The sequence below is a fragment of the Somniosus microcephalus genome, chromosome 29 (genome assembly GCF_052327205.1).
Source record: "Somniosus microcephalus isolate GS21.2 chromosome 29, FLI_Smic_1.0, whole genome shotgun sequence".
NCBI lineage: Eukaryota > Metazoa > Chordata > Chondrichthyes > Squaliformes > Somniosidae > Somniosus > Somniosus microcephalus.
In genome coordinates, this window is record NC_141015.1 from 35,561,950 (window position 1) to 35,589,302 (window position 27,353).

Consider the following 27,353-nt stretch of genomic DNA (forward strand, 5'->3'; position numbering starts at 1 on the left):
GTACTTTTGGAGTGTAGTCACTGTTGTAATGTGGGAAACGTATTTGAAAGGCGGGAAGTCTTGATTCTTGCAGGAATAAGGTGCGTGCATGCCAGCCGCACTCTGGTACTTTGCCCAAGTGAGAGCCTAGACAAGGAATACCAGGCTATTCTACTGTGGAGGGCATCAGAGCCGAATCCAGTCCTGTTCTCGCCTGACCTCCACACCTGACAGAGGTCACTGGCTGGCGGTCTCAACCAGGAGCCTGGCTGATGGTGGTTTTTTTTTGTGGTCCCCTTCCCAATGGTGCAGTGGTACTGAGGCCCATTGTGGCCGCCACCTCTGCAGAAGTTAGGGAAGTTAGAAGAGAGGACACCGACCTTGTGCCTTCTCCGATCGGCCGGGTTCAGTGCCACACGCGGCATTTAGGGCTGCAGAGGTCAGGAAATGGACATTGGCCCAGGTTTGGCTGCCAATTCCTGTTCATTGGCCGAAAAAAGTTGCGGCCATTCGGTGATCTGGGACTAGATTTACCGTGTATATTTTGGCTCTTTTGCTGAGGTTTGCCGAATGCTGCTCTTCAATGGCACCACCATGTTGAATGCTCCTTTATGAACTCCAGTTTGGATAATTTAAAGCTTTCTCAAAATAAGTTTTTTTTTTTTTTTCCCATTGTGGCTCCTGTGTCTGAGATTATTTGTTTCCAGATCTGGGTCTCTGTTTCAGCTGAGTCAGAAGGTTGTGGGTTCAAGTCTCACTCCAGGGACTTGAGCACATTAATCCAGGCTGACCCTCTCAGTGCCGTGCTGAGGGAGCGCCGCACTGTCGGAGGTGCTGTCTTTCGGAGGAGAAGTTAAACCGAGATCCCGTCTGCTCTCTCAGGTGGACGTGAAAGATTCCATGGCACTATTTCGAAGAAGAGCAGGGGCGTTCTCCCTGGTGTCCTGGGCCAATATTTAGCTCTCAATCAACATCATAAAAAAACAGATGATCTGGTCATTTTCACATTGCTGTTTGTGGAAGCTTGCTGTGCACAAATTGGCTGCCGTGTTTCCCACATTTCTCCACTTCAAAATTACTTCATTTGCTGTAAAGCGCTTTGAGACATCCGGTGGTCGTGAAAGGTGCTATAGAAATGCAAGTCTGTCTTTCTTTCATAAAAACACAAGGCTACAAATCCAGCAACTTTCTTTATACCCTGAATTTGTGGTTTCTTGAATAGTCTCCAATTATGAATTGTTCTGTCCGATGTCATACCCGTTCCGCTACATCACAGTCAATGACTAGCCTGTTCTGAGTCTCCCCTCTGGCGCTGTAAAGTGTGTAAGAATATTTGCAGGGCTGCAGTGAAGGAGCAGGGGTGTGGGATTAATTGGCTAGCTCTACCAAAGAGCCGGCACAGACCCGATGGGCGGGATGGCCTATCATTCTATGATTCTATCTCCCCTCCAATTGGTTTGCCTTTCTGTCTCATTTTTCTTGCCATTTGTTCTCTACTTTCACCCTTTACTGGGGTACTGTTCTGTGGCAGTCTGAAACCCGCCAATGCCTTACCCAAGTGTCCATTAGTGATGACTAAGCATGATGGCGGGTGTAGGCAGATTATTCAACTGTGACGGGATCACGCTAGACCTCCACACGAACATGCAGAGGAGATACTGAAATTAGTGGGTGAATTATGAAGTTAGATATGTGTGTACTGTATTGTATCTGAATTATGGGGAACAGTTAGAAACGTTTGGACAACAGTCGTGAAAGGAGAGGGAACCTTGTATAGAAGGATATAAGTGGAATAGAAAGTTAATTCTGAGCTCTGTATTGCAAGTTAAAGAGCGACTGCGGGACAGTCAGTGGGGCATGGGTATAAACTTGTGAAAGGCACGTTCAGGACTGATGTCAGGAAGCACTTCACACAATGAATGCCAGGAATGGTCTTCCATACGTGGTCATGGAGGCAAAAACTTGGGGATCATTGGAAGAAAGTCAGATGCTACGATGGGAGTTTCTGCAGAGTATGGGCTAGATGGGCCAAATGGCCCCCCTGATCATTGTGAATCAGGTGCACTTTGCTGGGCCTGGATTACAGGTGTGAGTCTCATGCAAAAAAACAAGTCCTCCTTTAACCTGGGGGTTCTGAGGCGAATGGTAGCGCTTCCGTTACCATCCCAGTTGGGAACTAGCTAACGTGACACAAACTGGGACCTTCTGGTCTCGGGGTAGCTCAGCTAGTCACCGGAAGCCATCGGAGGCAAACTTCTAAACTATGTTGTGCAGGAAAAGTGCGAAGAGCTCTCTGATTTTTAACCAACTTCAATCCGTGGCTCCCGTTCATCTCTGCATTTTCCCTTGTGTCTTTTTTTGTTTGCTGCTTGCCGTGTTTTGCACGGATGCAGCTGCAGAAACTAGAATATCTACCTGTGTCTTTTTATTAAAAAAAAAAAAAAAAAAAATTTGATAACTTTTTCAGATAAGTGACTTCCTCTTAGCCTCTGGGCTATTTTCCTTAATAAGAGAAGGAAAGCTGTGTGTGAGTCGACGAGCCCGTTTCTTTGTGCGGACTGCTTTGCTCCGTAACGGGCGCACTTCATTTTTCTTCTGCTGACTTGATGCTGACATCATCGCTCGCAGGGCAAGGATTGGCTCGCTTTCTCGAGAACATTTTTGGGCATTTTTGTGAAGTTCGTTTCTGTTGGATTCTTTTGCAAATGGCTGAAGTAACGTTTGGGTTGCCAACTGGACATATTCCGGCAGATTTTTTGGTCGCTTTTGTAAAGTGAGGCGAGGTTGACTTTACGATAGTGTTGCCCGTTGCACAGCCAGAATACCAAGCGCCGCTCTGCTCTCCATATTATAAAAAGGACATAGAGGCACTGGGGAAAGTGCAAAAAGAATTGACAAGAATGATACCAGAACTGAGAGGTTATAACTATCGGGAAAGAATGAACAGGCTGAGGCTCTTTTCTCTAGGATAGAGAAGACTAAGAGGTGACCTGATTTTTAAAAAATATTCATTCGCAGGATGTGGGCGTCGCTGGCGAGGCCAGCATTTATTGCCCATCCCTAATTGCCCTTGAGAAGGTGGTGGTGAGCCGCCGCCTTGAACCACTGCAGTCCGTGTGGTGTGTCGTAGCGGTTTGGTACAACAGAGTGGCTAGCGAGGCCATTTCAGAGGGGCAGTTAAGAGTCAGCCCCATGGCTGTGGGTCTGGAGTCACACATCGGCCAGACCGGTGGAGGACGGCAGATTTCCTTCCCTTATAAGAAGTAGGAGCAGGAGTAGGCCATACGGCCCCTCGGGTCTGCTCCGCCATTCAATAGGATCATGGCTGATCCGAACTTAGACTCACGTCCACTTCCCTGCCCTCTCCCCGTAACCCCTTATTCCCTTATCAGCTAGGAAACTGTCTATCTCTGTTTTAAATTTATTTAATGTTGCAGCTTCCACAGCTCTGAGGTAGCAAATTCCATAGATTTACTACCCTCTGAGTGAAGAAGTTTCTCCTCATCTCAGTTTTTAAAGGACAGCCCCTTATTCTAAGATTATGCCCCCTAGTTCTAGTCTCACCCATCAGTGGAAACATCCTCCCCGCATCCACCCGATCAAGCCCCCTCACAATCTTATATGTTTCGATAAGATCGCCTCTCATTCTTCTGAATTCCAATGAGTAGAGGCCCAACCTACTCAACCTTTCCTCATAAGTCAACCCCCTCATCTCCGGAATCAACCGAGTGAACCTTCTCTGAACTGCCTCGAGAGCAAGTATATCTTTTTTTAAATATGGAATCCAAAACTGTATGCAGTATTCCAGGTGTGGCCTCGTCAGTACCCTGTATAACTGCAGCAAGACTTCCCTGCTTTTATACTCCATCCCCCTTGCAATAAAAGCCAAGATTCCATTGGCCTCCCTGATCACCTGCTGTACCTGCATACTAACCTGTGTTTCATGCACCAGGACCCCCAGATCCCTTTGAACTGTAGCGCTTTGCAGTTTCTCTCCATTTAGATAATAACTTGCTCTTTGATTTTTTCTGCCAAAGTGCATAACCTCACACTTTCCAACATTATATTCCATCTGCCAAATCTCTGCCCACTCACTTAGCCTGTCTATGTCCTTTTGCAGGTTTTTTATGTCCTCCTCAGTCACTGCTTTCCCTCCCATCTTTGTATCGTCGGCAAACTTGGATACCTTGCACTCGGTCCCTTCCTCCAAATCGTTAATATAGATTGTAAAGAGTTGGGGTCCCAGCACTGACCCCTGCGGAACACCACTAGTTACTGATTGCCAACCCGAGAATGAACCATTTATCCCAACTCTCTGTTTTCTGTTAGATAGCCAATCTTCCACCCATGCCAATATATTGCCCCCAATCCCGTGATTTTTTTATCTTGTGCAGTAATCTTTTGTGTGGCACCTTGTCAAATGCCTTTTGGAAGTCCAAATACACCACATCCACTGGTTCCCCTTTATCCACCCTGTTTGTTACGTCCTCAAAGAATTCGAGCAAATTTGTCAAACATGACTTCCCCTTCGTAAAACCATGCTGACTCTGTCCGATTAAATTATGCTTATCCAAATGTCCTGTTAATGCTTCCTTAATAATGGACTCCAACATTTTACCAACCACAGATGTTAGGCTAACTGGTCTATAGTTTCCAGCCTTTTGTCTGCCTCCCTTTTTAAATAAGGGCGTTACATTAGCAAGGACATTAGTGAACCAGATGGGTTTTTACAACAATCTGGCAGTTACATGGTCACCATTACTGATACTAGCTTATTTTTTATTCCAGATTTATTTACTTAACTGAATTTAAATTTCCCAGCTGCCGTGGTGGGATTTGAACTCATGTCTCACAGATTATTAGTCCAGGCCTCGGGATTGCTCGTCAAGTAACAAAACCACTGTTCTGCCATTCCTGATGATAGAGGTCTTCAAAATGAAGAAGAACTTTGCTCGGGTAAATGTAGAGAAGATGTTTCCGCTCGTGGGGGAGGCTAAAACTAAGGGGCCACAAATATAAGATAGTCACTAATAAATCCAATAGGGAACTCAGGAGAAACATCTTTACCCAGAGAGAGGTGAGAATGTGGATCTTGCTACCACAGGGAGTGGTTGGGAGAAATAGCAGAGATGCATTTAAGGGGAAACTACACAAGTACACGAGGGACCAACATTGACTTTGCTAAGGTAATCTTTCCAGCCTCTGTGTAGCACGTGAAGTCAAAGATGCACGAGTTGAATTAAACTAAGATTTGAGTGCATTATATGTAAAATTTTCATCTTGTGCATATTGTCTCTGTGTTTAATAACACCATTTTATGATCTGCAATTTTCAACATTGCATCTGGGCACAGTTTAAATGAATTTTGAAGCATTCAAATCCTCTGTTTGCGGAAATATTTCAGTGTTGCTTTTGACTTCAGATCTGCATTATTGGAAAAACTAAAAAGGTTAATGGTTTAGCAGGAGTCAATAGTGTGAGGAATTGTGTGCGTAAATACTTCTGATTATTTGTCTGATTATCTTCCCCTCTCCCCTTCCTTCTCCTCCCAGTTTTTTTAAAGTTAGTATCTTTAGTTCTGTTGGGTTTATATGCAGTGTGAAGTAAATGGAAAGCAGCCTCTCAATTATCCAGATTAATTCTGCATGTCCCAATTGATTCGGCTAATTTAAGTCCACTTTATTTGGGTACTTTGTAAAAGGTTAATTGTGTGCTGTGGGATGACGCAGCGCTGTGCGTTTAGAGAGCAGAATAAATCAAATTTATATTTATCTCCGTGCAATTTTGTAGTCTACCCTCAATAATTTACCCAAATAATTCTTGCAGATGGGAGTGATATTGTTGCATATTCCTGCAAGGTACTTGGCTAATTCAATCAGCAAATGGGAGAGATGGATCAGACAAGAATTGATCCGAGGGTTATGACTGGCATCATGGAATATGGTATTTCCTAATCACTGGGATCGGCTGAGGAAAAAGCACTGGTGTGGAAGCCATTGGGGGTCAGCTGTGGCTCAGTGGGTAGCACACTCACCTCTGAGTCAGCAGGTTGTGGGTTCAAGTCTCACTCCAGCGACTTGAGCACAACAATCTTGGCTGACACTCCAGTGCAGTGCTGAGGGAGTGGACCTCGGTTTAACATCTGAGGGAGTGCTGCACTGTCGGAGGTGCCGTCTTTCGGATGAGATGTTAAACCGAGGCCCCATCACTGTGTTGCTCTCTGTGTCTTGGGATCTTTTACGTCCACCTATTTTGAAGAAGAGCTGGGAAGTTATCCCTGGTGTCCTGGGGCCAATATTTATCCCTCAACCAACATAACAAAAATAGATTATCTGGCCATTATCACATTGCTGTTTGTGGGAGCTTGCTGTGCGCAAATTGGCTGCTGCATTTCCCACATTACAACAGTGACTCCACTTAAAAAATTTCTTCATTGGCTGTAAAGCGCTTTGGGACGGCCTGCGGTCGTGAAAGGCGCTATATAAATGCAAGCCTTTCTTTAATTGGGGGTCTGCACAGACATTCTGCCATCCTTGCCTCCTTCTGAGGAGGTGGGGGTGGGGGGGGGGGCGAACTGCTCCCAAGCGGCTGCCGGCGCCACCGCCCAGCCGGCTGTGAGGCGGGGCAGGAGAGCGCTGTGGGATGGCTGCCTCTCCCTGTGGGCACGTCGCTGGTCCGCCCGTCGGCAGGACTTGGCCTGTGCTCGAGAGCTGGCAATGAAGCGCGTCTGGGACTTGAGCCACGACTCCCACCACTGGCACGTCAACAGCCACTTGAAGTCCGCTCACATCGGTGACTTTTCCCCTCGCCATCCCGCTAGCCCACTAACATTGGGCCTTCACTTAACGTCTGTGTCATTTTCTGTTGGAGACGTTCCTGCTGGCAGATATTCGGTAAGTGGTCACTTGTCTATTGGCAAGTTACATTTGAGTTCAAGGCCTGTTGAGAATGGACTGTGTGATTTCCTGCATCCTGTTCAATTCTTTTAATTAAAAAAAGTGGTCCCTAATGCAGTAATTGCTCACAGTAATCATCTGTATAACTGCTCTTGATATAACGCAGATGTTTTGCGGTGGCCTTTCTCAAAACCATATTAAAATTTAAAAAAAAAACCCTTGTCGTCATCATAACCTGTTTGGATAACTCCCGAAGAACATTGCAGAGGGCTGCAGGATCTCACGGTCGTTACTCCGCCTCCTCGGGCCTGTCGATGTTGCTCTTGAACCAGTTCCAGGAGGTGACTGGCTGCTTGTGTGCTTTTCCCACCCCTCCACCACACCTAGGGGTTTGGAGAGGGTGGGGGGGCTTAGCTGATCTGCTTGTTGCTTCTCTGGTTTTAAAGAAAACGCCTGTTCACCTGCTCCGTCGCTCTGCCTGAACTGGTTGATTTTTTTTTTTCCCCGAACGAGCAGAAAGCTGGCGTAGGAGTGAGACGCGCTAATGGAAAGCTTAATTCGCATTTTGGAACTGATCGTCGGCCACATGGACATGTGTTGTCAGGACGGAGCTGGCGATTCCTTCCGCAGTCACGCTTGCTAACCATTCCTGTGACGGAGGGGGATCCCCCATACAGCCCTAACCTAGCTCGACCGGAAACACTCCGAGAGGGCTGCTTGCGTTTTTAAAGTTGTGCTCGGCAAAGAAAAGAACTTGCGTTTGTGTTGAACCTTTCACGTCCGCCGGGCTTCCCTGAGCGCTTCACCGCCAGTGTAATATTTCTGACGTGTAGTCGCTGTTGTTTTTGTAGACAAACGCTGCAATTGATGCACAGCAAATCCCACAAACACCAATGAGACGATTGAGCGGTTAACCTAGTTTTTTTTGGGTGGTGTTGTTGAGGGTTAAATGTTGGCCAAGACAGACAGACAGAGAGAGAGAGTTCCCCTGCTCCTCTTCGAGTAGTTGAGATATTTTCCTTTTGCATCCAGCTGAACAGGCAGGCGGGTCCTCGGTTCAGCATCTCCCCTGAAAGCAGCACCCCCGGCAGTGCGGCGCTCCCTCAGCACTGCACTGGGAGTGCCAGCCTAGATTTTTTTTGCGCTCAATGTCTCTGGAGTGGGACTTGAACCCCCGACCTTCTGACTCGAGACAGGAGTGCTACCCACTGAGCCACGGCTGTCCCTTGACAGAGGTTACTTAGCAAATGAAATCAAATAATGGGATCATGTTGCTTTAAGTACAGTAGTACAGGCCAACATCTCCAGCATCGAAGCTTTGACCACGCTCGATCAGCTCCGATGGACGGGTCACATTGGCTGCATGCCCGATACGAGACTCCCAAAACAAGCGCTCTACTCGGAGCTCCGGCACGGCAAGAGAGCCCCAGGTGGGCAGAAGAAACGCTTCAAAGACACCCTCAAAGCCTCCTTGAAAAAGTGTAACATCCCCACCGACACCTGGGAATCCCTGGCCCAAGACCGCACAAAGTGGAGGAGAAGCATCCGGGAAGGCGCCAAACACCTCGAGTCTCTTCGCCGGGAGCAAGCGGAAGCCAAGCGCAGGCAGCGGAAGGAGCGCACGTCAACCCAAGCACCCCACCCACCCGCCCCTTCAACCACCGTCTGCCCCACCTGTGACAGAGACTGTAGGTCTCGCATTGGACTCATCAGTCACCTGCGAACTCATTTTTAATGTGGAAGCAAGTCATCCTCGGTTCTGAGGGACTGCCTAAGAAGAAGGAAGAAGTCCTTTTCTGTGAACAAGAGGTGCAAAGAGGGCTCATTGGAGAGGATCTGTGCCTTCTCTGTTATCTCGGTCACTATATATCATATGCCTCTATTATATTACTTCACTGTGTACATATGATAGTGTATCAACAGATGTGAGATGGACTGCATCATTTGCAATCTTTAAAACGAGGTGAAAGTTAACAAGTTAGTGCCCTCTGTTCTGTAACCAGCAGGTTGTTTCTATCATGTTTGCTAAATCGATGACAGGGAAGCACTGGAATTTTTATAGGATTTTAACGTGTGCATGGTAACTTGCTGTAACCTGTCTGCAGTTCAGTAATTCATTCCAAACCGTGCTGCAAAATGTCTGGCGTTTGTTTGAAACGCCCCGTGAGAATGATGGCGTAAAGGTGGAGGGACGCAGCAATTGCTGGCCCTAAGAAAGAAGACACGGCCCCCCCATCGAGTTCGCCGTCTGCCATCCGGCCAGCCGCTGGCCCTCGGGTTTTGAGCCCATGATTCGCTGCATTTGTGATTTGGTGAGCGGGGTTCGTGTGGAGGAAGTCGCAAAGTGGAGGTGCGGCATCTTACCTGTGGGGCAAGAGAAAATTGGACGTGTAAGAATCTCTGCTCGTGGGACCCTTTTTAGCAAGTCACCTGCCCGCCCTCTCCATTAGGAATTGATGCATGATCTGGAAGATTAAAATGTGAAGGAATATGCTGGGGCACATTTTCTGCTTTTAACTTGCAATTGGAAATAACTCTTCAACTTTCAGCTGCGACCCATTTACCAGAACAGTGAACTTCTTGATTACTTTTTATCTTGAAAGGTGGGATTTAATAAATTCCAGGTCTGGCCTCTTACGTTCTCCTGGTTCCCAGGCTTGTTTGAGCAGTTTAAATAAGTGCTGGTTGTCACCAGTGCAGTTTATTGGTTACCTGTGCAGTGGCCCGTTTCATCACGAGTGAGATGCAACTAACTCTGAGCAGGATGCGCTCGATGCATGAGCAGGACAGACTGCAAGGGTGCGTTTGCACTGTAACTGTGGCAACCGCACAAAATGGGTTTGCTATGTACTACAGGAAACGCTCTTTTAACCGGCACCTAAATAACCGGAAACCTCTGTTAACCAGCAAAATTCAGGAGTAGGTTCAAGTAAATTTTACTTCCTATTAGTGGCCGTTCCTGGATCTGTGGCTGTGTAACCGGGGTTCCTGCACCTGTTGCTAAGCAACAGGGGCGCTTGGTCTGTGGCCGAAGTTCCTGCACATGTTGCTACGCAACAGGGAAGCCTGGATTTGTTGCTGTGTACGGGGCTCTCGTACCTTTTAAACTATACCGCTCTGTAATCTGGACTTTTTGATAAACCGGCACCACGCCGGTCCTGTTGGTGCCGGATAATAGAGTTTCCTGTACTCTTCTTAGGCAGTCCCTTGGAACCGAGGATGACTTGCTTCCCCATTAAAAATTAGTTCTCAGGTGACTGATGAGTCCAATGCGGGACCTACAGTCTCTGTCACAGGTGGGGCAGACGGTGGTTGAAGGGGCGGGTGGGTGGGGTGCTTGGGTTGACTTGCGCTGCCTGCGCTTGGCTTCCGCTTGCTCCCGGCGATGAGACTCGGTGTTCGGCGTCTTCCCGGATGCTTCTCCTCCACTTTGTGCGGTCTTGGGCCAGGGATTCCCAGGTGTCGGTGGGGATGTTGCACTTTTTCCAAGGAGGCTTTGAGGGTGTCCTTGAAGCGTTTCCTCTGCCCACCTGGGGCTCTCTTGCCGTGTCGGAGCTCCGAATAGAGCGCTTGTTTTGGGAGTCTCGTACTGATGCTGCAATGATGGCGTAAGTGCAGTCTGCACCAGCTTCCGGGCTGGACCCGATATTGGAGCCCCTTGCTGGTGCCCAATCTACGTGACAAGACTTCAGTATTTGTGCAAAGCCGCAAAGAGGATTTTTTAAGTAGTTTTTTGCCAATTTTTTTTCCTTCCTATCGATCGTTTCCTGAAGGCGTTGACTCATTGCTGGCTCTGTATCGATGCCAGTTGTCCTTTCGTCCACATGGCCGTAGACAGTAAGGGTTGGTGGATTATTTTCCTTTGCAGGGCATGGCGGACAAGCCTGATACTGTCCTCGGCCAATGTCCACTTACATTCACTTCCAACAACAACGACAACTTGCATTTATGTAGCCCCTTTAATGTCGTAAAACGGCCCAAGGTGATTCACAGGAGTGTTATCAGACAAAATTTGACACCGAGCCACATAAGGAGGCATTAGGACAGGTGACCAAAAGCTTGGTCAAAGAGGTCGGTTTTAAGGAGCGACTTAAAGGAAGAGAGAGCGGCGGAGAGGTTTAGGGAGGGAATTCCAGAGTTTAGCGCCCAGGCAGCTGAAGGCATGACCGCCAATGGTGGAGCGAAGGAAATCGGGGATACGCAAGAGGCTGGCCTACATTGGCTCCCGGTTAAGCAGCGCCTCGATTTCAAAATTCTCATTCTTGTTTTCAAATCCCTCCATGGCCTCTCCCCTCCCTATCTCTGTAATCTCCTTCAGCCCCACAACCCCCCCAAGATATCTGCACTCCTCTAATTCTGGCCTCTTGAGCATCCCTGATTATAATCGCTCAACCATTGGTGGCCGTGCCTTCTGTTGCCTCGGCCCTAAGCTCTGGAATTCCCTCCCTAAACCTCTCCGCCTCGCTACCTCTCTTTCCTCCTTTAAGACGCTCCTTAAAACCTACCTCTTTGACCAAGCTTTTGGTCATCTGCCCTAATTTATCCTTATGTGGCTCGGTGTCAAATTGGTTGTCTTAAAATACACCTGTGAAGCGCCTTGGGACGTGTTACTACGTTAAAGGCGCTATACAAATACAAGTTGTTGTTGCTGGAATTCCAGAGCTTAGGGTTTGGGCAGCTGAAGGCACGGCCACCAATGGTGGAGCGATGAAAATCGGGGATGCGCAAGAGGCCAGAATTGGAGGAGCGCAGATATATCGGGGTGGGGGGTTGTGGGGCTGGCGGAGGTTAGAGATAGGGAGGGGGGCGAGGCCACGGAGGGATTTGAACACGAATTTGGAAATCGGGGCGTTGCCGGACCGGGATCAATGGCTGGCAATCTGGTGCGAGCAGTCTGGCTGATATTTCCTTTTCTGATACAGAAGCACCGAGTCCAGTTGTTGTCTTCCCACCGCTCCCCTGGCATGAGAACAGCTAACTCTGCTCAGACTGGGGATCGAACCAGGAACATGCCTGGTTTCTGTGGCTCAGGAACCCATTGCTTTAACCAGCTGGATGTCTGGGTGAGGGGAGACGACCTTTTTACAAAGGAGTGCATTGTCTCAATCTATTATATAGATAAGAAAATAAATGGATTGTCTATACTGGTGGACATGAAACTTAATCATTTACATTGGAATTTTCCTATCAAGTTTGGATCAGGTTTTGGAAGTTAAATTTTAAGCATGTAGTTTTTAAAGTCTAGTTTGCTGGTTCTACATTTTAAAACTGTCTTCCTGACCATTCATTGCCATCATGTTTATATTTAGTACATACCTGGACATTACCTAGTAAATTTGCTTGTGAACCGCACTTACTTTGCTTGCATAGTCTTGGAATTTGCTTTTAAGCCTATTGTTGAAAATATTAGAATCGGTTAAAGAAATCCAGGGGTTTTGCGTCGGTTTACTGCAAGTTAAAGGCGCTTTATAAATGCAAGATATTTTAAAAACTCTGCGCAGAATTGAATTCGGCGTCTTGTGCATAAATTTCTGCGTGGACGTATATTAATGGCCCAGAAATTCGGGTCAGGGGCCTCCCGCGGGTGCAAGCCCCCGACCTGCACTTACCTAGCGCGCCGGCCGTTGTGCTGTGGGCCCGCGTGGGATTCCGACCCTGGGCCTGCTCCAACTGCCGGCGCGCAGTGCTTGCGTATCCCAGGGGCGCAGTTAGTTCGATGCGTCCCCTGGGATCACGTGGGCCATGGAGAGCCAATCGTAGCAGGGAATCTCTATTCATAGATTTGACAGGAAGACCGGTCAAATCTATGAATACAATTCAGCCCCAAAACATCACTAAAACTTCAAATACATTTTTTTTAATCACATTTTTAAAATAACTATAAATTACATTATTTTAAACAATAATTTAAATTTTTGAAAAAATTAATTACAGTTTCTAACGAGGCTAAAAATAAACTTACCTTTAAATTATTTAAAAATAATAAACCTGTGGAATAAATGTTTCAATTTTACTTAATTCACCACTTACCTTGTTAAAAGCAGGCCTTGCGCCTGCTTTTTATAAGCGTAGCTGCTGGAGACTTACCCTCCCGGAAAAACCTGGAAAAAAAACGAAAGTTCCAGGCGTACGCGCTGCCTCTCCGGCGTTCGCGTTCGACCTCTGAACTCCTTCCTTTAAGGGAACGGAAGTTCCGGTTTCCCGCCCATGCGCAGTGCATGCACGAAACCGGCACTTTCGTTGGGCCTACGCGTGAGTACCCAACGCGTACTCACCCGTGGGGACCCGAAGCTCTGGTCTCTTTGGTCAGTTGACTGCAGCAGCTCGCGAGGACATTCGATCCCAGTGTGGCAACTCAAATACCTCTGTCTGTCAATCAAAGGATTAACCCCATGCTCTCAGGAATGCAGTCCAATGTAAACACCGATTACCATCAACAACTGGGCAGTTGGATTTCCTACGGCTGCTTCAGGTGCAGGATGGTAGTTGGAGACGACATGAAGGGACTGGCCTTGTAGACAGCTCGCGAGAAATTTTGAGGTGTGTGTGTGATAGTAACTGTACTTCAGCTTTTTTACAGATTTTCATACCTACACTTTCTAAGGCATAAACTTGAAGCAAGTACTAAAGACGTTTTCTTCCACCTTTGAAAGGAAAAAACTTGCATTTCTATAGCGCCTTCCACGACCTCAGGACGTCCCAAAGCTCTTTACAGCCAATGAAGAACGTTGAAGAGTAGTCACTGTTGTAATGTAGGAAACGCAGCAGCCAATTTGTGCAGAAATAGCAGTGTGATAATGACTAGAAAATCAGGTTTTTATTTTGGGGATACCAGGGCAAACTCCCCCGCTCTTTTTCAACATGGTGTCATGGGATCTTTATCGTCTACCCGCGAGGCCAGACGGGGCTTCGGTTTAACGCCGGCACCTGAAAGACGGCACCTCCGACAGCGCAGCACTCTTTCCGTTTTCGATCGAGAAACCTGGGCCCAGTGTGCAAAGCCGTCCGTCTTGAAAGCGGGGCCCGTCCATCTGAGTGTCAGGATCTGGGCACCCTCTCTTGGTTGTGGTTGGATTACGTTGGTCGAGGCCTGAGAGCAGCGCAAGCATAGCCTAAAGGCAAGGGAAGTTACTCTCTAAATTGTGACGGTTCACTGAAAATACAGGAAACTCTTTATTATCCAGCTCCGACGGGACTGGCGTGGTGCCGGTTTATCAAAAAGTCCGGATTACAGAGAGGTGTAGTAAAAGGTACGAGAGCTCCGTACACAGCAACAAATCCAGGCTTCCCTGTTGCTTAGCAACAGGTGCAGGAATCCTGGCCACAGACCAAGCGTCCCTGTTGCTTAGCAACAGGTGCAGGAACCCCGCTTACACAGCCACAGATCCAGGAACGGCCACTAATATGAAGTAAAACTTACCTGAACCTACTCCTGAATTTGACCGGTTAAGAGAGATTTCCGGTTATTTAGGTGCCGGTAAATCGAGAGTTTCCTGTACCCCAATAAATGACACTTGTGGATATTCTGCAGGAGTTGCGGTGCAACTTTGATGGCATTGGTCTCTGGCATCTTATTTTAAGCAGGAATTTTAAATGAGCTCTTGCAGTTGTGTTACTGTGGAGACAGCTGGTGTAGGGCTGTTGAAGTAGTGAGTGTATATTTAATCTGCTTGGACACATTCTTTTTCCTTAGGTTGTTGATTTTTGTCATGTTAGCGATCAAATGCATTTTGAATGCATTGTACTAGCTGTGTAAATAGACACGTCATGCCCGTGAGTCTGTGCGTGTGTCTGTGTTGGCTGGAGAATGTAATCTGAACGAACTTGGCCTGTTTGAACACCAAAGCAAGGAAGGCCTGGCCTGTTTTCATGCCCAGGCCAATCCGACGTACAGAGACAAGAATCTGACGAGTCGTTGAAATACCTGTGTCGAGTTACTTTTGAGATGATATCGTACACCGTGCTTTCTCTCGGTATCAACGTGCTGTTCCTTTAGTCGCTTCTGTCCAACTCCTTGCATTTTCAAGAGCCGCAGGAAAATTCTGCTGTCCAGTTTTGGCAGGAGTCCCTGGTCACGTGGAGCCCGAGGTCCCGATGATGCTGATTATTGCCGCGTTCCAGTTTGGCTTCTTGCACAGTACGGTTATGCCGTTCAGAATCAGACTATCAACTCTGGTATGTTCTTGGGAGTATTTTGTTTTTACATGGTCACTTGATCCCAAATGTAAGCAGACTTTATGTGGAATCGACATGGTTGCACTTGGGAAAACTGGAGAAGGTTTCAGTGCGGAGATACCCAATTCAGGGCGACCGGTTTAACTGGAGCACCTCAGGTCTGCCAGTCCTTGCTGATTTAATGTCCTGAGCTTGGGAGAAATTTAACTTCGGGCCTCATTTAGGTGCCTCGTGGGAGCTGCTTCACAGAATCACAGAAACCCCACAGTGCAGATAGAGGCCATTTCGGCCCATCGAGCCTGCACCGACACATATCCCACCTGATCCCTGTAACCCCTACACCAACACATATCCCACCCTATCCCCGTAACCCCACGTATTTAATCCCCCTAACACTAAGGGTCAATTTATCATAGCCAATCAACCTAACCCGCACATCTTTGGACTGTGGGAGGAAACCGGAGCACCCGGAGGAAACCCACGCCTCCTGGTTTGGGTCTGCTCCCTCCTACTATGCACTACCTTGTCCTGAAAGGAGAGAAATATTGTTGAGATATTGGAACTATGAAAGGTGCATTGAATAACAGGCAAGTCTTCTCCATTCATAGGTTTCAGTGACTCAAAACATGTCGCTGTAAGCCGTAAGCGGACTGTATGTGGAATCGACATGGTTGCACTTGGGGGAAGCTGGAGAAGGTTTCAGTGCGGAGATGCTTGATCCAGGGCGACCAGTTTAACTGGAGCACCTCCACTCTTGCCAGTTCTTGCTGATTTAATGTCCTGAGCTTGGAATGTGCCCCCGGGTCTCCCTGTAACCACAGCATTACAAGCACAGCTGTCCTGTTCCTGTCATTGTGGGTGTGCTGGCAGGGAGGAAGGAGCGGTGTCTTACTCGCATAGTTCATAAAATTAAACCTGATGAGGAACAACGGCATTCATTAAAAGAAAGATTTGCATTTCTGTAGCGCCTTTCACGACCTCGGGACGTCCCAAAGCGCTTTACAGCCAATGAAGTACTTTTTGAAGTGTAGTAGTTGCTGTAATGTGGGAAATGCGGCAGCCAATTTGCGCACAGCAAGCTCCCACAAACAACAATGTGATAATGACCAGATAATCTCTCTTTTTTTAGCGATGTTGATTGAGGGATAAATATTGGCCCAGGACACTGGGGAGAACTCCCCTGCTCTTCTTCGAAATAGTGCCGCGGGATCTTTTACATTCACCTGAGAGAGCAGACATTTCGGTTTAACGTCTCATCCGAAAGATAAATGATTGAGAGATATCCGGGTGTCTCAACCGGAGAGACTTGTCCTGAGCTCAGCTTGTTTTGTTGGTTTGTGGGGATAGGGTAGTTTTATTACTGTGTACAACGGAGAGTGCAATAAAGTAGTTAGTTATGTACAACCAATGGGAAACATTTTGATGATGGATAACAATAGCCGCTTGCATTTATATTTGCCTGGGCGCACTGGAGAAAGTGCAAAAAAGATTTTACAAGGAGGGTACCAGAACTGAGAGCTTACAGCTATCAGTTTGGGCTTTTTTCTTTAGAACCGAGAAGACTTAGGGGTGACCTGATAAAGGTCTTTAAAATTATGAATGGGTTGGACAGGGTAGACGTGGAGAGAATGATTCCACTTGTGGAAGAATCCAAAACTAGGGGCCATAAATACAAGATCGTCACTAATAAACTCAACAGGGAAATAAGGAGGAATTTCTTTTCTCTCGGAGAGTGGTTAGAATGTGGAATTCGCTACCGCAGGAAGTGGTCGAGGCAAATAGCGTAGATGCTTTTGAAAGGAAACTAGATGAGTACAGGAGAGAAAAGGGAATAGAAAGATCTGCTGAAAGGCTGAGATGAGCGAGATGGAGATGAGGTGGATGGAATGAGAGGAGATACACGAGAGGACACCAGGACAGACTAGTTGGGCCGAATGGCCTGTTTCCGTGCTGTATATTCTATGTAATTCTAGCTGGAGAGTGGACAAACCAGATGCATCAAAACCCTCCTAAGTTCTCCTTTTGCAGCTAGATGCTTGTAGGTGCCAGTGACCACATTGCGTCAGCTATTATGAACTTTTCCACATCCCTCGCCTCCTGCCTTCTCTTCCCCATACCGCACCCTCCAACCCAGGGGAGGGGAGGCATCTGCGGGGGAAAATTCGGTTGCTTAGCGCCTCCAGTTAGCACCCTAAGAGGGGCGCAAAGCAACTAGCGCCCGGGTGCGGCGATGTTTGCGCTGCTCGCGAAATTGACCAGACATTTTGCGGCGGCGCTAAACACTACCGCCACGATCTCCTGCGCCGGCAGATTGTGACGTCAGTTGAGCGTGCAGTGCCCCGGACCGGATATTGAGTGGCGCCCCCTGCCTTACCGCCTGCCGCTAGCAACGACAGGTTGAGGGGAGCGTTTTGCAGTTGGGAAGGGACTGGGGGAGCGCTATTTAAAGGCGACCGCTTCCTGCCTTTTTTGTTGGCGACATTTTTGCACCACGCATTCAGAGAGAGAGAGACTTCTGGAGAGATTCAACGCTGTGTGAAGGAGTTTTGGGTACCGAGCAGCACTTTGCAGGTTTATTTTGATTTGACCTTCCTTGCATCGATTTAGAAGAGACTATGGGGGCTGCACTCTGAGCTCTTTCCCTGGGCCTCTCCATTGTTCTTTCCAGCAGAATTGATGTACAGGTCTCTCCAGGCCGAGATTCAAGGCTGCAATGAGCAGGGTGTGGATGGAGAGCAAGATCGACCCTCCCCTTTAAGAACTGGCCGGCGCCAGTGTGTCTGTGTTCCATTGCTGACTAACATCACATGAGCTTCGCCAGCGCTCTGAGGTAGCGCCTCGCTCCTCGGCCTTTGCGCCTTAAGACAGGTGTGTAGCGCCTGATTTAGCGCTCCAATCACCTCCTAGGGGCGATAAAAGCCAAGTTTGCAGTTGGCGGCGATAATTAGTGCCAGGCGCTAAACTTTGCGCCTGGCCGATAATTGCGCCCCAAACGGGGCGATACTGAATTTCTCCCCCCTTGTCTTTGATGTGTCCCTCTGTCAATGGTAAGGCAGCGATTGAAACTTGTGGAGAAGTGCAGGTGGCAAGCCGTGCCCTTCAACTCCAGGGCACAGTGTGTGGCATGATCCAAAATGCCTCCTTTACGGTGTTGCGAAAAGATATGTACACTAGATTTTCGGACTGAGAGGATCAGTATAGTTAATTGTAAATGATTTCTCCAAGTCTTGTGTTAAGATGGGTTTAGACTGAGATCATAATTTGTGTAAACATTCTACAGTAATGGGTTAGAGATTGCCCTACAAATCCTTTAATATCGCACCAGGATTTTAGACAAATATTTTGTGCACAGTGGATTGGGATAGGGGTCTGAGTGCCACTGTGTTGGAATTGTTTTCACGTACTTCGTTTCAGTGTGTTAGACCACAGTCTGTTCAATGATGTCTTTTGCTGGAGCCAAACCTGAGGAGAATGATCCTTCGAGAAGTTCCACCATTGGTATATTTAAACCAGCCACATGCAAGTCTTTGTGTAGCATATGTAGAGAAATGGGAGGGAAGTGCGTGCAGTTGATTGATTGCAGGAAGCTCTTTATCCCTGAGAGAATATAACGGTGACTGACTGATGGTATTCTGAGAGATGTAGCTCAATTAAGCAATTGAGTGAGCGCGGGGGATTGATTCCATGCGGATAAATGCAATATAATGGATATTGGAATAGGAGATACGATACTTGCACATACTGAAGGGTGTCCATTAGCAAAGATGAAAAAGAAAAGCATTTGCATGTTGTTATTGATCACTCGTTGAAGGTTTCAAGCCAACGTGAAGCCATTGTCGGCTTTGGTGCATCTTGAGAGCACTTGAATGTTAAGTTAAAAGAAATTATTTGAGCCTTCTATGGCCGATTGGTGAGGCCACATTTGGAAAGTTGCATGACACTTTGGACATGCAGCTTCAAAAGGTACACTACTGCATTGGAGAGGGTTCAGAGAGGAACACCTAAGATGTTTGGGCTTTCGCTGAAAGTTATGAGTAGGGACTGGCAGATCTGAATTTGCTTATTGGGGAAAGGAAGATTGAGGGCAACATGATTCAAGTTTTCCAGATGCTGAGAGACTGGGTAACACAATGTGAGCAGATGGTTCAACGCGGCCTGTGAGTGAAGAGTTCCAGTTCAAAGATTGAAAATGACCAAGTTCCTCCTCCCAGAGTTGAGGTTCTGTGCAATGGGCTGCCAGCAGAAATCATGTGATGACTTGCTCAATAGAAGAGGCTTATGGGGATAAGTATGGATGAAGATGATCAGTCCAGCAGTTCCATTTCTACCTGCAATTAGATGTCATGTGGAGGGCAGTTGGCTGGGGTTGAATATTGGAGATATGGGGCTGGATGAATGTTAGAACATAACATAAGAACGAGGAGCAGGAGTCGGCCATTTGGCCCCTTGAGCCTGCTCCGCCATTCAATAAGATCATGGCTGATCTTCGACCTCAACTCAACTTTCCCGCCCGATCTCCATATCCCTTGATTCCCCTAGAGTCCAAAAATCTATCGATCTCTGTCTTTAAGATACTCAATGACTGAGCATCCACAGCCCTCTGGGGCAGAGAATTCCAAAGATTCACCACCCTCTGAGTGAAGAAATTCCTCCTCATCTCAGTCTTAAATGGCCGACCCCTTATCCTGAGACTGTGACCCCTAGTTCTAGACACTCCAGCCAGGGGAAACAGCCTCTCAGCATCTACCCTGTCAATCCCTCTCAGAAGTATGTTTCGATGAGATCACCTCTCATTCTTCTAAACTCCAATGTTCGGAGTTTTGTTTAATTTCCTGTGGAAGGAGTGAGCTTCATAGGCAACGAGTCTTTTTGCTTTCTGCATTTTCCTGTAGTCTTACTTTGGGTATCAATTGAAGGCTTTTATCCTCTTGCATTGCGATAATATTCACTTTTATTGATGACTTGAGTTATGGCATCCGAAAAATGTCCTAAATATATCCATTGATTTAAATTTTATTTTAAAATCTTTTGATATTTCTCCTTATGTGGCTCTGTGTCAATTTTTTTGTCTTCTAACACTCCTGTGAAGCGCCTTGGGACGTTTTATTACATTAATGGCGCGATATAAAGGCAAGTTGTCGTTGATATTTCAGTAGCTTGTGCTGTCTGTTTTATAGTAATGTTCGGCTGTCATTCAAAGTTGTTTAGAGTTCCATCTATGCAAAGTGCTAAAATGAGTGAGAGACTTTTAATGTGGTTCAATTGGATCGTCATCTGACCTATTTGTGTTGATATTAATCTGCTGTAATGAAACTTATGACACTCTCTCGAGTATTTTAGTGAAAGGTTGTTTCCACTCAGCGGTGAATGGGGAACAAAGAGGCATGAATACAGTTTAGTATCAGAAGCATAAAGGGTGATTTTTAGAGTGCGGAATGTATTGCCACAAGTGGCTATTGAATCAAAGTCAATCACAACATTTAAGGATGAGATTGACACCTTAATATTTTTCTTCTTCAAGGGGAAAGAACGCGCATTGGAGGACGTAACTGCGATGTAAAAACCATGGAGCACAGCCATAAAGGGTCTCCTCTTGTACTGAAGTTCCTTTGACAAAAAATAAACCGCTGCGTGTTAACGTTAGTTGAATTACAAACTAACTTGAGATATTTGACTTGGGTAAGGTCTACAGTGTGGGAAAGGGACTGTTGTGAGAGTTGATTACCCAGAGTTATTTATCCCACCAACTCTTGACTGCTCCATGTCCTCTTGTCAGTGGTGTTCTGTTCCTGGCTGTTTTGGTTTCATACAATGGAGAAAGGCCTTCTCCGTCTTAGCTCGGCTAATATTAGGATCTGGTGGTCTGAGGAATTGTTGACATCAATGTTGTTGTGGAATGTGACCTGTGAAATATTTTTTATTAATGCAATCGACAGGGTGACAGTATTTCAGCCTGCATGAAACCGCCTCAATATACTGAGCATCGTGAATCTCATTTCGCCCACCAGGAAAGAATACTAACGTGCGTTTAAATTTATCATCGTTTTTTTTTTTCAAATCCCTCCATGGCCTCGTCCCTCCCTATCTCTGTAACCTCCTCCAGCCCCACAACCCTCCGAGATCCCTGCGCTCCTCTAATTCTGCCCTCTTGTACATCCCTGATTTTCTTCGCTCCACCATTGGCGGCTGTGCCTTCAGCTGCCTGGGCCCTAAGCTCTGGAATTCCCTGCCTAAACCCCTCTCTCCTCCATTAAGTCGCTCCTTAAAACCTACCTCTTAAACCAAGCTTTTGGTCACCTGTCCTAATATCTCCTTATGTGGCTCGTTGTCAAATTTTGTTCAATAACGCTCCTGTGAAGTGGCTTGGTACATTTTACTACGCTAAAGGCGCTATATAAATGCAAGTTGTTGTTTAGACGCCTGCCCAGAGCTCTGCTCTCTGGATGATGAGTCTTAAATAATTTAATAACGCTGGCGCTCTCGTAGCATTAAGAGCGCCACACAGTATATGTTTATAAAGTGCCCAGAAGATCCAGCAAGACTGCATGAGCACTTATGAAACCGGTTAGACTCCACACAGCACTGGTGTCCGGTGGCTTCCTCAGGGTGGGCCGAGCACCTTCTCGAGTGGAAACCGGGGACCTTTTCCTCTGGAGTTACCCATGTGGCTTTCACCCAATACCACTTTGCACCACCGATGCAAAAGGCGGCAGTATAACTGCAGCCTGAACTTCAAACCCCCGCGGGTTGTTTGAGATTACTGCACGTTCATGTATAAAAGTGGTAGTCTTGGGAACAAGCCAACAACATTTGAATACAGTTAGTCTGCAAATAAAAACAATACTGGATCAGAGTTTTAATGCCATGCACTCCTTGTTTGGTGTTGTCGGATATAATGGCGCTTCTTGGGATGAAAACAGTACAACTGTGTGGAATTGCTTTAATTTTGGGGAAAATTCCAGTTGATTGAAATGTTGTGCGATTGCTGCCAATTGCCTGATTTGAATTTGTTAAAAGGGGGCATTCCTTCAGAAACTTCTGGCTTGCAAGACAGACCCATCCAATATAAACAGCCCATTTTGCTTTATGCGACGCACTGGCTAACAGCCACAGGATCTCTTCAGTAAAGCTATTTTTGAAGAGCTTAAACACTTGGGCCTTTATATAGAAGCTTCAGCCTGAAGATCAGGATGTTTAAACTCTTCAAACTTATTAGAATCGTACAGCACAGAAGGAGGCCATTCGGCCCATCGTGCCTGTGCCGGCTCTTTGAAAGAGCTCTCCAATTAGTCCCACTCCCCCTGCTCTTTCCATAGCCCTGCAATTTTTTCCCTTTAAGCATTTATCCAATTCCCTTTTGAAAGTTACTACAGGAAACTTTCGTTTAACCAGAGGTTAAATGTCCGGAAAGCTCTATCTACCGGCAAAATTCAGGAGCCGTTTCCTATAAGTTTTTTTTACTTCTCGTTGCTTTTTTTTTCCAGTCAGGCTCTGCAAGGTCTAGCTGAAGCTGTTGCTTAGCTACAGAGACGCTTTTAAGCTGCGGCCGACTGTTTTGAAGCTGTTGCTAAGCAACAGGGTTTGTTGATTCACACGGAGCTCAAAAGCTCCGTATGTTTTAACATTAGCGCTGGTTTCTACGGCAGTTTTGATGGTACGGCACCAGCTCGGTCCCGTCAGTGCCGGATACCAGAAAGTTTCCTGTAGTCTGTTTCCACCGCCCTTTCAGCCAATGCTTAACTGAGAAGATCACTGCAGTCTCCAGTCCCTTACCACGTTGGATAATGTAATTGATATTGGCAAGATTAATCTCAGTTACAGTGAACTTTTTTCCCCAGAAAGCCCTCTTTTCCTCACCTACCCTTCCCCCTACATTTAAAAAAAAATGCATTCACAGGATGTGGGCGTCGCTGGCAAGGCCAGCATTTATTGCCCATCCCTAATTGCCCTCGAGAAGGTGGTGGTGAGCCGCCTTCTTGAACCGCTGCAGTCCGTGTGGTGAAGGTGCTCCCACAGTGCTGTTAGGGAGGGAGTTCCAGGATATTGACACAGCGACGATGAAGGAACGGTGATGTATTTCCAAGTCAAGATGGTGTGTGTGACTTGGAAGGGAACTTGGAGGTGATGGTGTTCCCAGGCACCTGCTGTCCTTGTCCTTATAGGTGGTAGAGGTCGCGGGTTTGGGAGGTGCTGCCGAAGAAGCCTTGGTGAGTTGCTGCAATGCATCTTGTAGATGGTACACACTGCAGCCACGGTGCGCCGGTGGTGGAAGGAGTGAGTGTTTATGGTGGTGGATGGGGTGCCAATCAAGCGGGCTGCTTTGTCCTGGATGGTGTCGAGCTTCTTGAGTGTTGCAGGCAAGTGGAGAGTATTCCATCTCACTCCTTACTTGTGCCTTGTAGACGGTGGACAGGCTTTGGGGAGTCGGGAGGTGAGACACTCGCTGCAGAATACCCAGCCTCTGACCTGCTCTTGTAGTCACAGTATTTGTGGTTGGTCCACATTTAACAGTACATTTATTTTTATGAACCATACATTGTCACTGGTCAGGACAGGAGGATGGTTTGGCCTGTATTATGTCCATGTGCGCCATCAGTGCTGCTCCATGCCTGACCTGTCTGCAGGCATCCTTGAATCGTGGACAAAGGACCCCCTCATTAGCGCACATTGACTGGCAAATTGACATTTGAGACTGGGATTCAAATTCCAGACACTAACTGGAGAATCCATGGCGCTAATATTGTAGCTACCGGGCTGCGCTTACCTTTAATCTGATGATTTTCTTTCCAAGCTGGAAATGGAGAAGAATTATTTTGGTGTTCTGGAGCCCCCAGATTGAATTGGACAGTTCTGGCCAAGCATGGAATTTAATATCTTATGCTCCGGTTACTTTAACTTCACATGACTGATCACTGAACTTAATTTGTTCAGGATGCGAGGGATTTTTCCTAGGTTTCCTTCCCTCCGTGAACCAGTTGGGTTTTTAGGACAATCCGGCAGCTTCACGGTCACTTTTGCTGAGGCCAGCTTTTTATCTATTTCCAGATTGGTTGAGACTGAATTCAAATTCTCAAACTGCCCTGCTGGGATTTGAGCTCATGTTCTTTGGATCATTAGTTCAGGCTTCGGGATTGCTAGTCCAGTAACGTAACCACTACACCACCGTACCAACCAGCATGAATTAAGATCTTTACAAAGAGGATCAAAGATTTGTGTGGATTTGTGTGCGGGCAGGTGTGTGCACAAAATAGAAACATAGAAAAATAGGAGCAGGAGTCGGCCATTCAGCCCTTCGAGCCTGCTCCGCCATTCAACGAGATCATGGCTGATCCTCTATCTCAATACCATATTCCCCCTCTCTCCCCATACCCCTTGATGCCTTTTGTGACTAGAAATCTATCTATCTCCTTCTTAAATATATTCAGTGACTTGGCCTCCACCGCCTTCTACAAAAGTCCTGTGTAAGTTATCTGCCTTTTCCCTCTACTTCTCCCCATTGACATTGAATTCTTTAAAGGCTCCAGATGGTGCTCCAATGAAAGTGTCGCCATTTTGTCTCGGATTCCCGGCAGAGATTTGCTGGGTTTGTGTTGGCCATTTCACACTTCCTTTCGTCTCTCCGACTTTGTCCTGCGGCTGATGTTTCGGGAAGCTGAAAACCAGGTACGGAACATTGCAAGGGTTCAGCCGGCTTGTGCTTTGCTCTTTTAAGGGCTGCAGCAGCAACTCGGCACTTAACGGCAACAAATCCAGTGATGTCTGGCGACGCACAGTTCTCAAATCATATTTAAACCGTTAGAAATTTTGCAGCTGTCAAAATTTGAAGGGCGGGAATGCCTTTCAGCGCTGAAGGAGTTAACCAGTGCATTTGTTTTTTTATGAACCGTACTGCAACCTTAATTGGATTTCAGTGTGTGCATGATTTCTCTCGTAAATGCACCTCAAATTCTTCCAATCAACAGCTGCTATAATTACATGTGAAACTTGCAGTGCGCTGTGTCTGTGCTTACTTTTGCTTTTCAATTGTGCACAGGATTGATCCGTGTTTCGCACCGTGCCTAGATTCCTCACCCTCGGTTTGCATCTGGGAATTCTGCAAGCAAGAGAACGGTCCTCGTTACAGGTATGTCCTTTGTGGCAAAAAAAAAGGTGAAAGAGCTTGGTGGAAAATGTAAGAATCCGGACCAAAAAAATGCCTTTATCTTCTGGAAGTATTCCTGACCCTTTTTTAAAGACGGCTGTTGTCAATATAAAAATAACATGTGGAATGGACACTGGTTTGGAGAGAGGGTGTGATCCCAGGGCGCCACGTCCTTTGCCATCTCATTCTTAAGTTTTGAAGGTGATTTGAAAATGTTCTTGAAAATTCAATAATTATTCTTCATTTTTAATCAACCTAAGGTCGTCTTCAAAGAGTTTGTGTAGGTTTGTCCGGAGGCAGAATTCTTTATTTTTTTTGAACAAAAACCTTGCTGTTAATTTAAGTGGAGACGAGCCGAATGATTCTGAATTCTTAGATACTGAAGTAGCCTCCAGGATGCGGATGAGCTAAAGTGTTTAGATCCAGGAAAATTAAAATGGTGCCAGTGGCAAGTTGTTCACAAGCGAATGTAAAAATACTGTTTGTACTTTTACTGTTGCTTTACAGTGAGACCTCTCCCTCACTCTGCGAGCCACGGTGACCGAGTCAGCGAGACCTCTCCCTCACTCCGTGAGCCACGGTGACCGAGGCAGCGAGACCTCTCCCTCACTCCGTGAGCCACGGTGACCGAGGCAGCGAGACCTCTCCCTCACTCCGCGAGCCACGGTGACCGAGGCAGCGAGACCTCTCCCTCACTCCGCGAGCCACGGTGACCGAGGCAGCGGGACCTCTCCCTCACTCCGCGAGTCGCGGTGACCGAGGCAACGAGACCTCTCCGTCACTCCGCGAGCCACGGTGACCGAGGCAGTGAGATGGTAGAGGTGGCGCCAAAATCAAAGATGCACTCATTCCGATTTCTGTTGACAGAGTAGAAAAGAGTTCCCACTGCGGAAACATGTGTCATCCGTGGCTCAGTGGGCAGCACCCTCGCTTCTGAGCCAGAAGGTTGTGGGTTCAAGTCCCACTCCAGAGACTTGAGCACAAAATTCCAGGCTGACACTCCCAGTGCAGTGCTGAGGGAGTGCTGCACTGTCAGATGTGCCGTCTTTCGGATGAGATGTTAAACCGAGGCCCCATCTGCCCCCTCAGGTGGACGTAAAAGATCCCGTGGCCACTATTTCGAAGAAGAGCAGCGGAGTTATCCCCGGTGTCCTGGCCAATATTTATCCCTCAATCAACATAATAAAAACAGATTTTCTGGTCATTATCACATTGCTGTTTGTGGGAGCTTGCTGTGCACAAATTGGCTGCCGCGTTTCCTACATTACAACAGTGACTCCACTTCAAAAAGTACTTCATTGGCTGTAAAGCGTTTTGGGACGTCCTGAGGTCATGAAAGATGACGAAGGGTCCCAGGCCTGAAACGTTGACTCGGTTTCTCTCTCCACGGCTGCTGCCTGGCCGGCTGAGTGTTTCCAGCGTTTTCTGTTGTTATTTTATATAAATGTTAGTCTTTATTTTCCTTCTTTCCTTCCTTTTCTTTCTGGTATATCAGTGCCTTTCGGGTTCTTTTTAAATAGCTGATCGGGGTGGAATCCACTGACATGCATGTGAGCACTGGCTTTTGACTTAAGTAACTTCAAAAGAACAAATTTGGCGGGGACTATTTCTTTCAGATGCTGGATCGGTTGAATATAAAACAAAATGTGACTGTGGGAATGTTTAGTTGGTGTGTGGGTAGTTCAGGGCCACGCTATCAAGGCACTGAGCACAAAACAAACGATTTGGAAAAAACCCAACTGTAAGTACCTTTAGTCTGTTTTGAATGCGAACAAGAGCTGAATTGCTTGCGCCTAAAACTAAAACATGAATCTCTCTCGGTGCGTGCTTTTACTTGCACGAGTTGGAGGGAAATTGCTCACTGTTCCTTTTAACTGTGTCTATAGATAGCTTGAGACTGTCCCAGTATATTCACTCTGAATAGAAGGGACCACCTTGCATTTCCAATCTGTGAGGGGTTCCAGTATTAGGAAGAGCACTAATGCTGAAGCCGGGAGACATCGGGCCCGATTTTCCTGTTGCTGGGAACAGTGATTCGCAAAGCTCAGCGCGTAGGGAGAACCTGGTGTAATGATCAGTAACATGTCATTCTAGAATGGTACACTAGGTGGAGCTGTATGTATATAAGAGTGGGGCTACCCACGAGGCACGAGGCTACCCAC

General features: G+C 46.9%; 1 long non-coding RNA gene across 1 annotated transcript in view; it reads left to right on the forward strand.

The window, feature by feature from the left end:
- LOC147098634 (uncharacterized) overlaps positions 1-27,353 on the forward strand; it is a 679,602-nt gene that overhangs the window by 350,601 nt on the left and 301,648 nt on the right. The window contains exon 2 of the long non-coding RNA XR_015074208.1: positions 25,084-25,173. This is a non-coding gene — a long non-coding RNA (uncharacterized LOC147098634). The remainder of the gene's footprint in view (positions 1-25,083; positions 25,174-27,353) is intronic.